This window comes from Ictidomys tridecemlineatus, chromosome 10 (assembly GCF_052094955.1).
Source record: "Ictidomys tridecemlineatus isolate mIctTri1 chromosome 10, mIctTri1.hap1, whole genome shotgun sequence".
Lineage (NCBI taxonomy): Eukaryota > Metazoa > Chordata > Mammalia > Rodentia > Sciuridae > Ictidomys > Ictidomys tridecemlineatus.
The window spans coordinates 88,572,089-88,587,358 of NC_135486.1; the positions used below are offsets into that span (position 1 = coordinate 88,572,089).

The 15,270-nt window shown below is 34.3% G+C and overlaps 1 long non-coding RNA gene across 1 annotated transcript in view; it reads right to left on the reverse strand.

Moving 5' to 3' along the window:
* The window catches only part of LOC144367039 (uncharacterized), an 85,249-nt gene that overhangs the window by 5,859 nt on the left and 64,120 nt on the right, over window positions 1-15,270 (reverse strand). The gene's annotated exons all lie outside the window — the stretch shown is intronic.

Consider the following 15,270-nt stretch of genomic DNA (forward strand, 5'->3'; position numbering starts at 1 on the left):
TCACTGTCAATGGCTTCTGTCCTATACTTCTTCCCCAAAACAGTCATACATCTGAAAATATACACACACACACACACACACACACACACACACACACACACACACACACACGAGGCCAAATCTACTCTGTACCCTGAAGCTAAATCTGGTTTTTAGATCATCGTGGCTAGGAGATAGGAAGAAATGAGACTCTCGTCCTCTAATTCAAACTTATTCCCCTAATAAGAGGGGTACAACGAGGATGTTGCATGCTGTGTAGAGGGAATGTCTGTGTGTGTGTGTGTGTGTGTGTGTGTTTCGGGATTAACATTTATCAGCTTTTTCTAGCAGCAGTAGGAAGACTTGAAGCCTACATTTCCCAAACTGGTTCCAGAGCCCTCAAGCTGCTTCCATACACACATTTCCTAAGACCTCCGCTCCCTGCTTTCCCCTTTGCATTAAAACCCAAGTTCTCACGGAGTTAGATCCCCTGACTCTATAGGTCTTAAGCTAAACTCAATCTCAACCTAATTTCTCCCTTCCTGGCTGAGTAATATCCCCTCGGATGTAAGCAAGGTGAATATAACTTCCTCCTGCTTCAGTCGCTCTGTCTTACCTCCAGGGCAGTGGTTCTCAAATTCTGTGAGATCCTGAGGTTTCAAGATCTGTTTACAAACTTAAATATGACTTCAAGACCCCAAAGACCTTTCATTAATGTAAATTACAGCAATCAATATTTTCCATATAAGAAATTAATGCTGAAAGTGTTTTAAATATTTATTTACTTAGAAACAGCAGTAATAAACCCTCAATAATAAGTGTAACATAAGTAACATTTTTTTTTTTTTAATATCAGGAGCACTCAACCACTGAGCCTCATCCCCAGTCCTATTTTGTATTTTATAGAGAGACAGGGACCAATGAGTTGCTTAGCGCCTCCCAGTTGCTGAGGTTGGCTTTTGAACTCGAGATCCTCCTACCTCAGCTTCCGGAGCCACTGGGATTAGAGGCCTGCACCACTAGTAGCATTTTTTTTTAAAATAACTACATTTTCTAAAAACACAGTAAGTGAAAAAGTGGAACTGTTTTACATTTTTGTAACTCTCTTTAATGTTGGGCTTATCCATCCATTGTGAAATGTAGTCTGGGTGGAAATATACTAAAACCTGTCCTACAGATGTATAGCTAGAAAATTTAAGCAGTTACTCAGCTAATTGTGACTATTCTTTGATAATAAAGGGAAACTTGATAAAGAATAGATCTTGAGGTGGTTGCAATATGAATCCTGAACATAACAATGAGTTTTTTATTTATTATTTAGTTCATTTATTTTACCCACACATGATTTGGTATATTATGGAACTATCAGTTTATTGTGTTCTACGTCTCTTCCAAATGCTACTATATTTTATGATGTAATATTTTAAAACTTTATTCATTAATATCACCATAGTTCTCTTCGGAAAAGTCTTGAAGTATTTTAGGAAGCTGTTAAGATCATGAGGTAGATACAAGTTTTTCAGAAGTCCAATTTTCACTTGAAAAGCTCAAACTTTATCACAGACCACAAATGACTTCAATTGTTTTCCTTGAAGTGACAAGCTCATTGTTTATTTTCAAGAAAATGTCTGCCAAATATCCATGTATGAGTAACATATGCTTTTAGCCTGTCAAGCATACTTCAAAATAAAAAAGTGCTGCATACCCAAAGCAGCTAGTCAGTCCACAATTCAGAAACCACACAAATTGGTTTTCTGGGCACTATCTTAACCCTACTATACAGCATAAGTAAACCATGTGTACAAACCATTCCATCACACAGAATATTAAAAATATAGAGACCCAAGAGTTGCTGTTTGGTAAAATTAATATCTCATCCAGGTTATTCTTTTTTTAATATTTTGATTTTTAGTTGTAGTTGGACATAATACCTTTATTTTTTATTTTCATGTGGTGCTGAGGAATTGAACCCAGCACCCCACACATGCCAAGTGAGTGCTCTAACACTGGCCACAACCCCAGCCCCCAGGCTATTCTTTACCAGAAAAAAAAATTATTTTTATTTTCCTGATTGAAAATGCATACAGAGAAGAGTGAATATGACTATTACACTTTGGTTCTTGATTCAAGAACCTGTAGTCTTTGCCCATCTTTACTCTGTATCATCAGTACAAACAGGCACAGTGGAAAAAAGCAAGTAGCATTTTAGTATTACCATGCAAATAGCTTGACTTTCTGGATCTCAGAGATTCTATGGACCAGGATTTGAGAATCATTGGTCAAGGATTTTCATATCTCAACTTTTCTTAGGATGAAGAAATGGAAAAGAGGGACTTTTCTGTGAAAGAGAAACAGGTAAAGAAGGTCTCAGAAGAAACCTTGGGATTCCAGTCCTGAGGCAGGAGAGATGAGAAATTGTTAGCTGTGCTATGGTTTGCTTGGCTACTCTCCTCAAAAGGTTCCTATTGAAATGTGTGGTCCTTAGCCTACGAGACTATTGGGAACCTAATGTAATAAGGAGTTAGGCCGTGGGGATCTTTGTCTTACAAATTCAAGCCATGAAATCCCCAGGCACAAATGTGAGAGCAAAGTAACAAAATTTATGAGCATAACAGAAAGAAAGCAGAGCTCCCAAAGAGAGGTTCCAAGAGATGGCTGTCAACGGGTGTCTGTTGTCTAGGGAGTGAAAGCGTGTCTTATGGCCCAGCCCAGTTGTTTAGTGGGGTAAGGGATGCCAGCATGGACCAAATGAGCTCTTCAAGCTGTGTGGTTAATAAACCAATCAGAGGTGCATCATTTCAATCCCTTATTTACATAATTAAGAGGAAAGGTCCAACCTTTTGACTCCTCTGTTGAGAGGAAGCACTTCAGGTAGGGGTCTACTTTGTGGTTCGCCACTGCAGAGTAGAAGCAAGTGTAACTAAGGAGGGGTTGCTATAGTGGAAGCTTTGAGGAACAGAAATAGGTGTCTAAACACGATGGAGTCACTTGGTTGAATCTGTCAGAGAGCAGAAAATCACAGGATATTCTTCAGACCTGATGTCTCCTTTCAAGTTGTTATGATGTCTCCCTCCCCTCCTTTCCCTTAACATAATGTTTCATTCATAGTAAGGGCAACTCCATAAGTACCCGGTTAAAAGCAAATACAAGTGAAGGAATACATGTTTTGGCCTATTATTCTTTGTGACTTCTCTATTCAATTTCTCCACTCTCCTAGAAGAAAAATTTCATCAGCAGCATTCATCTTGATTTAGATTTTTTAAACACACTTAAGAATTTTTTTTTGACTTGGAATTTTGTCAGAATTTCTGACTTGATGTGTTTGACCACATCAGATACCTCATGTAAATGGACTTATATAACATTAGTCCTGGGACTGGGTTATTTCACTTGTCCTCAAGATTCATACATGTTGTCACATATTTTAGGATTCTTTCCTTTGTTAAGGCTAATATCCTGACCATTTATGCTGCACATTTTCTTTATTTATTTATTCATCTTTCAGTGGACATTAGATGTTTTCCAGGTCTTGGTTGTTGTACATAGTACTGCAGTGACCCCTGGAATATAATATCAATTAAGATACTGATTTTTATTTCTTTGTATTTATACTCAGAGATGGGAATTCTGAATCATGAGGTAGCTCCGTTTTTAATGTTTCAAAAAATATCCATACTGCTTTTCACAGTGACTATGACACCATTTAGCATTCCCATCAACAATATACAAGAGGTATATATGTCTCCAGATCCTTACCAACATGTTAGTCTTTTGTTTTTTGATAATAGTCATTCTAACAGTGTGAATTTGCCTTTAATTTTCATTTTCCTGATTATTACTGATGTTAATCATCTTTTCTATAGCTATGGGCTATTTGTATGTCATCTTTGGAGAAATAACTATTCAGATTCTTAACTTATTTTTTAAAAATCAATTTTTTAATTTTGTTTTATTTTCATGCCAGTGAGATGCGAGAATTCTTTATGTATTCTTTATGTCCTTACTTGATAAATGTTTCACAAATATTTTCTTCCAGAATATCAGTTGCTTTTTCTACTTTGTGTATTATTTCCTTTGCTATGCTAATTTTTTTGGTTTAATATAGTCCCACTTACCTATTTTGCATTTCTTATCTGTGTTTCTGGGGTCACATCTATAAAATATTGTGAGATCAATATCACAAACTCTTTCACATGCTTTTCTTCTAGATGTTTGAGTTTTCAAGTTGTAGTTTTAGGTTTTCAATTGATTTTGTGTATGGCATAAAACAGCAGTACAATTTCATCCTTTTGTACATAGTTACCCAGTTTTCCAGTGTCATTTATTAAAGAGGCTATCCTTTATCCATTGACCATTGTAGAAACCCTTATCAAAACTCAATTGAGTATAAAAATGTGGATTGATGATTTCTTTTTTTTATTAGTTGCTCAAAACATTACAGTGATCTTGACATATCATACATTTGATTCAAATGGGGTATGAATTTTTATTTTTCCACGCGTACAGATTGCAAGATCACATTGGTTATACAGCCACATTTATATATACTGCCATACTCTTGTCTGTTGTATTCTGCTGCCCTTCTTATCCCCCCCCCTCCACTTCCCTCCCTTCCCATCACCTTTCTCTACCCAATCTACTATGAAACATTTCTCTCTCTCTCTCTCTTTTTTATTCCCCCTCACATCATCTTATATGTAATTTTGCATAACAATGAGGGTCTCCTTCCATCTTCCGTGCAATTCCCCTTCTCTCTCTCATTCCGATGATTTCAAAGCTTTATATTCTAATCCACTGGTTGGTATGTCTATTTTAATGCCACTATCATGTTGTTTAATTATCATACCCTAGTAATATATGTTGAAGTCAGGAAATGGGGTGCTTCCAGGTTTGTTCTTCTTATCTGAGATTGTTTTTTCTCCACTTAGGGTCCTTAGAGGATCTATAGGAATTTTAGTGTTCTTTTTCTATTTTTGTAAAAAAACAAAAAGTTATAAGCTATGCATTAAATCTATAGATCACTTTGGATAGAATGATCACTTTAACAGTATTGCCTTCCATTCCATGAACAAAGGATCCACTTGTTTGCTTTTCTTTAAATTTCTTTTATCAATGCTTCCATAGGTTTTAGTGTAAAATCTTTCACCTCTTTAGGTATATTCTTAAGTATTTTATTGGTTTTGGTGCTATGGTCAATGGGATTGTTTTTCTGATTTCCCCATTTGTTGTTTTCTATATATAAGATTATGTCATCTCCCCAGGGAGAAGTTGAGATTTGAGAGTTTTATTTGTTTGTTTGTTTTGTGTTGTGTTTAGTTGTCATTATATACAAAAACAATGGATTTTGTACTGCAAAAGTTTACTGTATTTATGTATTAGTTCTAGCATTTTTGGGGGGTGGCCCCTTAGAGTTTTCTGTATATAAGATTATGTCATCTGCAAACAGGGATAATTTTCTTCCTCCCTATCTGACTTGGATGTCTTTTATTTCTTTGACATGCCTAATTGCTCCAGCTAGAACTTTCATTACTATGTTGAATGGAAGTACAGACATTCATTCATTGCTGTAGATCTTAAGAGGAAAGGAGTTGAGTTTTTCATTATTGTGTCTGATCTTATCTGTGGGCTTTTAAAATTTAACCTTTATAATTTGAGGTAATTTATCTCTATTCCCAGTTTGTTTAAGAGTTTTATTTATCAAAGTGTGTCAAATTTTGTCAAATGATTTTTCTGTATCCGTTGAGATAATGATGTGGTTTTTATTCTTTATTTTGTATGTCGTATTAATTGATGTTCTCCCTTGGCCATGTGTGTGATCCTTACATCTGCTATTGAATTCAGTTTATTGGGGCTTCTTAATAATTTTTAAATCTATGTTCATCAGGAATATAGGCCTGTCATTCTCCTTTCTTTGTAGGATGGTTGACTTTGGTATTAGAGTAATGCTGGCTACATCAAATCATTTTGGAAGTGTTTCCTCCTCTTCAGTTTCTTGGAGAAGTTTGAGCAGGCTTGGACTTAATTCTTTTTTAAATCTTTGGCAGAGTTTATCAGTGAAACCACCTGCTCCTGAGCTTCTCTTTGATTAAATGTTTTTGATGACTGATTCAACTTCATTATTTACAGATCTGTTCAAACTTTCTATTTCTTCATGATTCAATCCTGGTAGGCTGGGTTTCTAGGAATTTATCCATTTGTTCTACATTATTCAGCTCTTTGGTGTATAATTGTCCATAGTATTCTCTTATGATCCTTTTTATTACGCCAACATCAGTTGTCTCCTCTGTCATTCTGATTTTATTTGAGATTTCTCTCATTCTCGTCTTTGTTCTTTAGCTTAGCTAAAGATTTGTTAATTTTGCTTGCTTATCTTTTCAAGTTTCATTGACTGTTTCTGTTTTTTATTTTTTTCTATTCTCTATTTTGTTTATTTCTGGGGTAATCTTTATTCGCTGCAACTGTAACCTTAGTTTCTTCTCTATTTCCTTGTAGTGTAAGATGATGTTATTTGCATCTTTTTTTTTTCTTTTAAATAGAAATTTTCAGGATCAATGTCCTCCTTCATCCTATGCTTGCCACATTAATTGTAGTATGTTGCATTTTGTTTTTGTTTGTCTCAAAACATTTTCTCATTTTCTTTTGATTTCTGTTTTGATCCTTTGGTTGTTCAAATGTCAAATCCCACATATTTTAAAATTTCCAATTTTCCTTCAACTACTGAAGTCTAGTTTCATTACATTATGTTCAGAAGAGGTACCTGTTGTGATTTTAATTTTCTCAAATTAGTTGACCTATTTTGTGACCTAATACATAATCTGTCCTTCAGAGTGTTCCATTTGTTTTCTTGAGAAGAATGTGTATTCTGCTGCTATTGGGTGGAATCTTCTATTAATGGCTGTGAGATCCATTTGCCCTATAGTGTTGTTCAAGCCTACTTTGCAATTATCATTTTTGCTAATTATTATTTTAACATAATTATTCTATCTATTATTGAAAATGGCATTTTAAACTTTTATAATATTATTGTATTGCTATCTACTTCTCCTATTAGTTCTGATAATATTGTTTCATATAAGTGCTCTGATATTGGGTACATGAATATTTGTAGTTGGTATATTTTTTCCTGTAAATCAATCTTCTCTTCATTACATAAAATTCTTTGTATCTTTTTAAGAATTTTGATTTGAGCCTATTTTGTCTGATGCACTATAGCCACCCAACTCTCCTTTAGCTGCCATTTGTGTAGAATATCTTTTTTCCGCCTCTTTACTATCTATGTATGTCATTATATATAAAGTGAGTTTCTTATGGACAGCATATAGTTATATCTTGTTTTAATTTTATCCATTCAATTACTCTTATGATTGGAGAGTTTAGTGCACTTACTTTGAAGAAATCCTCAATAGGGAAGGACTACCTATTGCCATTTCATTAATCTATCTTGTAGTTCTTTTGTCCTTCTTTCTCTCTGTACCTTCCTTTATATTTCATTGATATTTTACAATGATTTCTTTGTGTATATATGTGTGTGTGTGTGTATGTGTGTGTGTATGTGTTTGTGTGTGTGTGTGTATGTAAATACTATAGGTATTTTCTTTGTTGCTGCCATAAGGCTTATGTAAAATATCTGGTTATAACACTGCACTTTAAAGTTGATATTAGCTTTAATCATACATAAGAATTCTACATTTTACAACAGCTGCAGCACTAACATGTTGGGTATAGTTATTTTAATTTCTTGTAACTTTTGATATTTATATAATACAATTATGCAGTCTTCTGTGCATGTCTCTATTTTTACCTTTACCGATGAATTTTATACTTTCTTATACTAACTTGTTTTTGTTCAACATCCTTTATTCTCAAGTCAAATATTTCCCTTTAGGATTTCTTGTAATACAGATATAGTGAGATAAAATCCTTCAGTTTTTATTTGTCTGACAATGTCTTTACCTCTTGTTTTTATATTTGAAGGAGCTTTTTATCAGCAATAGTATTCTTTTTTATATTTATTTTTTAGTTATAGGTGGAGACAATACCTTTATTTTATTTTTATGTGGTGCTGAGGATCGGGCCCAATGCCTCAAGCATGCCAGGCAAGCACGCCACCTCTGAGCACAACCCCAGCTCTCACCAATAGTATTCTTAATTGGAATATTATTTTCTCCTTTCAAAATTTGATATATCTTTCCACTCTCTCATGCCCACAAAAAAATCTGCTATGGTTATAGAGGTTCCCATGCACATAACAAGTTGCTTTTCTTTCTGCTTTCAAAATTCTCTTGTCCTTAATTTTGAAAAATTTAGTAAAATGTACCTCCGCATTCCTTTCTTTGGATATATTTTATTTGAAATCATTCATGGAACTGGATGCCCCTTTTGCTCCACAGATTTGGGCAATTTTCAGTCATTATTTCTCTGTGTACATTTTCTGGTCCTTTCTCCTGATACTCTCACAATGAATATGAAGTTGATAGTGTTTAATAAATCCTATCAGTTTTCTTCATTCTTTTTTGTTATTTTTAAAATTACTCTTCACTCCTCGGACTGAATAATTTCTTATAAACAGAACTTAAGTACACTGAACTTTTATTTTGCTTAATCTAGTCTACCAGTGAAGATCTCTAGTGAACTTTATAGTTAAGTTACTATCTTCTTAATTTCAAGAATATCTGGTACTTTTATTTTTAATTCTAATTAGTTATACACAATAGTAGAATGCATTTTGACACATCATGCATAAATGCAGTATAACTTATTCTTCTGGGTGTACACAAGTAGAGTTACACCAGTCATACATGCACATAGGATAATAAGGTCTGATTCATTCTACTATCTTTCCTACCTCTATGCCCCTTACCCTCCCTTCACTCATCTCTATATAATCCTAATTACCTCTATTCTTCCCTAGCCTTCCCCTTTATTGTGAATTATCATCTGCATGTCAGAGAAAACATTTAGCCTTTGGTTCTTTGGGATTGGCTTATTTTGCTTAGCATGATATTCTCCAGTTCTATCTATTTACCAGAAAATGCCATAACTTCATTCTTCTTTAAGGCTGAGTAATATTCTATTGTGTATATATTCCAAAATTTCTTTATACATTCATCTGTTGAATGGCGCCTAAGTTGGTTCCATAGTTTAGCTATTGTGAATTGAGTTTCTCTAAACATTGATATGGCTGTATCACTCTGGTACTTTTAAATATTTTATCTTTGTTGAAATTCTCATTTTGTTCAAGAATTGTTCTAGCCTGGTGTGGTGGTGCATGGAGAGGCTGAGACAATAGGATAACAAGTTCAAAAGTTCATGGCCAGCCTCAGCAATGGTGAGGAACTTAGCAATTGAGTGGAACTCTGTCTCTAAATGAAATTAAAAATAGGGATGGGGATGTGGCTTGGTGGTTGAGTGCCCCTGAGTTCAATCCCCAGTGCCAAACAAAAAAAAAAAAGAAGAAGAAAAAATTGTTCTATTTACTTTTGTGTGTACATTTTTGACAGTTATTCTAAATTCTCTATCAAATAAATCATACAATTCTATTTCTTTTGAGTCAGTCTCTTGAAATTTACTTTATTCTCTTTTGGGAACATATTCCTTGATTCCTTAATGATACACATTAGACAAAACAGCCACCTTTCTCTCTTCATGAACTAGCCTCATATAGATGACCCTCATCAATCTCAGTTTGGCCAGAGATTCTATGTGCGTACCCAACCATTCTGAAGTCCAGCTCACTTTTTTTGTTGTTCCTAGTGGCCCCATGAAATCTAGGGTATACTGGATTCTACCTAGAGTATACTGGATTCTTCAGTATCAAATGATACTGAAGCCTAGTTGTTTCTTAGAAAGTCCTCAGAAAACTTGGATCAATGGATATCCTGTCCAACTTTTTCTCTCCCAGGGAGAAGTTGTGATTTGAGAGTTTTATTTGTTTGTTTGTTTTGTTGTGTTTTTTGCCTCTTTGTTCTTTGCTGAGTCATGGAAACTAGTTGCATGCTAATTTAAGTAACCATCTATCTTCTCACTGACCTCCAGTGGATGATCCCATCAGTCCTGAAGGCAGGTTTAACAGAGTGTAGTCTTCTGGCTAGTCCCAGGAAAAGTTGGATCATTGGACATATGGTGAACTTCTTCCCCAGCTCCTAAAAGAAACTTGGAGATTGAACATTCACCATCTCTGTGTTGATCTAAGGGTGGGGATATGAGGCTATTGCACCTGCCAATTTATGCTACCATCTCTGGCTGTAGGCAACTAGACTGTGCCAGGTCACATAAGCACTTTGAAATGGTAGAAACAGAAGCCAGTCCTTATGGTAGCCCGCAGAAAATCTGACACGTGGTCTGTGGCTTTCGCTCTGTAAATAGAAGACGGGAACTCATGTTTATCTGCCAATTATATGGAACCATATTAAGGTTGGGTGGGCACTATGCCAGAAAGTGTTTCAAATTTCCTTACCAGCTCGGATGTATATAGTTTCATACACACCCAGATTGTAGCGGCCTTTCAACTTCTTTTTGGATTTCTCACAAAAGGAATTTTTCTATGCTATTGGCTGGTATGATTGAGGGGAAGGAAGGTCTAGGGTTTCTTACTGTTTCATCTTCCTGATATTCCATTATAATTTTAAATGCAGACATCTTTTGGATTATCAGTTGCACTTTCATTTTTTGTCTGTACGTACACACTTGTAATGATTTGGATGTAATGTGTACCCCAAAAGCTCATGATATGAGACAATGCAAGAAGGTTCAGAGAAGAAATGTTTGGGCTACAAGAGACTTAAGGCAGTAAATGAATCAATTAATTGAGTGGTAACTGAAGGCAGGTAGAGTGTAGCTGGAGGAGATGAGACATTGGGGGTGTGGCTTTGTGGTATATATTTATATCTGGTGAAGGGAGTCTCTCTCTGCTTCCTGATCACAATGTGAGCTGCTTCCCTCTGCCATACTCTTTCACCATGATATTCAGTTTCACCTTGAGCCATTAGGAACTGACCTGGCTGCCTATGGACTGAGACTTCTGAAATCATAAGACTCCAAATAAACTTTTCCTCCTTTATAATTGTGTTGATCAGGTCTTTTAGTCAGAGTGGCAAAAAAAAAAAAAAAGCTGACTAAAACAACACTAATTAAAATATTTAAAATATATAAGATAACAAATAACATGGATTACAATATAATTTATAATAGGAAAAATATGAGATGATGAATATATACATCAGTGGGAACATCTTTAAATTAATATATTGTTTTCATAAACTACTATGTTGTCATGAGATAGGATTATATTGTTATAAAATAGGATTATATAGTCTGATATTGAAAATTTTATGATTTATTAATTAACTTTCAAAAATCCATGTGCAGTGTGGTTAAATAGTTCAATTGCATTTAAGAACATAAAAGGACAGTGCACATACAGATTTATACAAACATATTTTTTCAGTTTGCCTAAGAATGCATACAAATTTATTACCTATGGTAATATTTTCTTAAAAATTATTATGAGGTGAGATTCCTTCATCTTTTCATTTAGTGACTGATATAAATAACTAACATACACATATTGTGAATTTTAGGTCTGAATTTACATCAGGGTTTGGCAATTAGCAGATGTTCAACCAGGGCCCATTGCTTTTACTTTGTCTTTCATAATTAATACAAAACTCAACATATTTTTTAAAATAATGTTATTCATATATTTAGAAAATGTATGAAATTTGATGCATAACAATCTTTATTGTTACTCTATTTTTAATGTGTATATATAGAATCTATACCTCTTGTGCATACAATTTATTATTTTCTAGGTTGAAATTGGTTTGAAGTAAAAAAATGTATTTAAAGTTTTTTTTCTCTTAAAGCATCTTCTGGTTTAAATTGGAGTATATATTTATTGTAGAAATTTTAAAAATAGTCTCACTGATATTATTTCTTTAGATAAAAACACAAAGTTGCTACCAATGATGCTAATGCTGTCTGATTAAGCTCACTTGCTAATATCCCAGTTAATAAAAAATAAGAATGTCTTCACCAAAGTCATATGAAAGAGAAGAAAATAGAAGAAGAGAAGAGAAGAAGGGAATGGAAAAACCCTCTCTTCTTGGGAGGCCAGCATGACATAGGACAGAACAGAAATCAGAAGTGTGTTAGAAAGAATGATCCCTCTCATCTGCATGAACTCTTGCTATACCTGAATTATTGCCTTTCTACTCAAGATGATATTTTCCTTGGTATTTTAAATTATTTAGTCTGGTTTACGTCACCTGTCAAAATCACAGTATAAATTGCCTAATTTCAGAGTATTCCTATGGCAACCATTGAAAACCAAATGTAGCCTAGCATTAAGTTATTCCAAAGTGTTCGAAGAAAAGATTTAGACTTTATAGATACTGACCATGCTGCCATATGTCTGCTGCCCACTGCACCTCATGGCAACAAGGGAGTCATTGTTAAAGGCAGCATAAATTCCTTAGGAGCAAGTCCATAGAATGCTTTCCTGGAATGTAGGTAGACCCTAGTAAATACACAAAGCTTTTAATCAAACTTGAAAGCTCCTTGGGGACTGCCTAAAACTAGAAGTTTCAACTAAACTTGTGCTTAAGACATGTTCAGGCAGAGGGGAGTTTTTTTTAAAGCAGCGAATTAAAATCCTTGTACAAATGGATACAACCTGAATGGTAAGAGTACAGAATCTTACTTGTATAATGCTAAAGCTGGAGAGGGGGGGGGGCAAGAACAGCTACAGAGGAATTCTCTGACATAGCCATTTCATTTATTAATAAGTAAGCATTAAGTTTTGCTGACTTGCCTAAATTGATGCAAGAAGTTAGCACAATATTCAGAAAAAAGATCCAAGTTCTATCTCTCCCATGGAAGCTGCAATAAAGTGAATGAAATGGTATTCATTTGAGAATATATTCATCTTTAACTACTCAAAAGAAAGATAATCATGGAAAACTTGAAATAATATAGAACTAATTCTAAATCTTGTCTGGGTCACTGGACTCCCTTTCATACCAACCATTCATCAGAACCAAAATGCTTACCTAAACTCACTCTTTTTTTCTTTCCTAAATGGATTTAGCAAACTCTCAGAATAAAGAATAGTTTTAAAACACTAAAAGCTCGTGGGTTTAGTGGGGATAGGAATGGAAACTATTAGTGGTCTGAGTAGAGTGATATTTTAAGGCAGTGGAGAAGGACCCATTATGAAGGCTTCTTGGGAGAGATATTTGAATGCATTTTGAAGGAAAAAGTAGGAGATAGCCATGTAGATCAAGGAGAGAGACATCCAGACCTCATGGAAAAGTATCACGAGTTTAATATGGAATTGATACACTAACCTACCAAACATGATAGCTTCTCCTCACCAAACACTGTAGAGTTTCATTCTTTCCCCATGATTACAGGGTTGACCAGTAGTTGCAGCTTACTCCTTCTTCCCAGCATCACAAGCACCGTGATGCATAGAGTTAGCCCAGAAAAAAATCCAAATCCAAAATTTTTTTTAAAAAAATTACTATTAAATAGGCATCATTTTCACACCATCTCAAAGTTGAAAAACTGCAAATCCAATCTGGGATTAAAGAAGACTCACGATATAGAAAGCTTTGATTGCCATGCTGAAATTCAACTTGAGTTGAATGTTGACCACAAGACTTTTAAAGCAGTCAATTCTGTGGCCATGTGAAAGGCAAAGTGAAATAAGTATAAGGACATCTTTTCAAAAATTGAGAAAGTGAGACATTATTAATATAGATTGCAGGCTGCCCAGAGATCTTGGTTAGAAGAAATGAAGAGTTTGGCAAAAGGTGTAGGACAATCCTAGTGACAATCAGAGTTTTTTCTTGCAGGCAATTCATTTATAAGGCAGAAGAGACACAGGGACAGTAGAAGAAAAGCCACCCTCTGTTTATCCTTCCTGTTCAACCTTGAGTTGTAGAACTAGAGGATTTGTCCAGCCAATGTAATTTTCTCAGTCCAGTCACATCTAAGAACTTATGATATTTCAAAGTTTGCAGCATTTTTTTAAACTTTGCATTTTAATACCTTTGTAAATGTTTAAAGAAAAGTCATGGACTATGAAGTTTTTGTAGTATTCAATTACCATTTTGATGTCAACATCATTGTTTATTCTCTACTTAACAATTTCTTAACTTTTTCACATACTTGCAAAAACCTGACTTCAAATTCTTATTATATAGACACAAATATTAAGCAAATTTGTATTTCCACATACTACAGTGATACAGGCAAATCAGTGTTTATAACAGCTCAATTAATAATACCTAAACTATGGAACCAACTTGATGCCCTGCAACAAATGAATGGATGAAGAGATTGTGGTATAAATACACAATGGAATATTACTCGTCTAGAAAGTAGAATGAAATTATGGCATTTTCGGGTAAATAGATGGAGCTGGAGAATATCATATCAAATGAAATAATCCAATTGCCAAACCAAAGACCAAATGTTTTTTTCTGATATGCAGATGCTAATTCACAAGATGGGGGTTAGGGAAGAATAGAAGTACTTTGGATTAGATAAAGGGGAATGAAGGGAAGGAAGGAGGAATGGGAATAAGAAAGATAGTAGAATGAATAGGATATTACTATCCTATTTACATATATTATCATACAACCAATGTAATTCTACATCATATAAAACCAGAAAAATGAGAAGTTATACTCCCTATATGTATAATATGCCAAAATACATTCTACCATCATGTGTAACTAATTAGAATAAATTAAAAAATTAAAATTAACTTGTTTCCAGCATTGCACTTTAGCTAATGTAAGATATTTAAGTCTTTCTTTTTTGGAGGGGGGTGTGCATGGAGATCCAATCTAGGTATTTCTTTGAGACTTTTGCACTGGGACCATAACTAAATGTCATTATACGAAGCATGAAAGTTTTACAGCTGCTAAGTCTTCTCTAGTCATCAGCAATCAGAAAATTTTAAGAGGTTATGTAGGGCCACCTTTATCATATTTGTTAATTGTGTCAAGCTGTAGAGTAGGTGTTTGTATAAATTGTTTTACATTAATTGATCATTTTCATTCACTCAGATTAATTCCTATTTTCAGAAAACTATTCTCATGTTCATAAAAGTGAGCTCAGATTTTTTTTTTTTGAAAACAGGGAATATAATTTTGAAATAAACTCTATATAACAAAGAACTTCTTCCCATTCTGCTTCACAGAAGTAATGAGATTCCAATATTTCCAAAGAAATTTCCTGGACTGAAAGGAATAATTAACTGAGTTTGCTGAACTTGTCCAC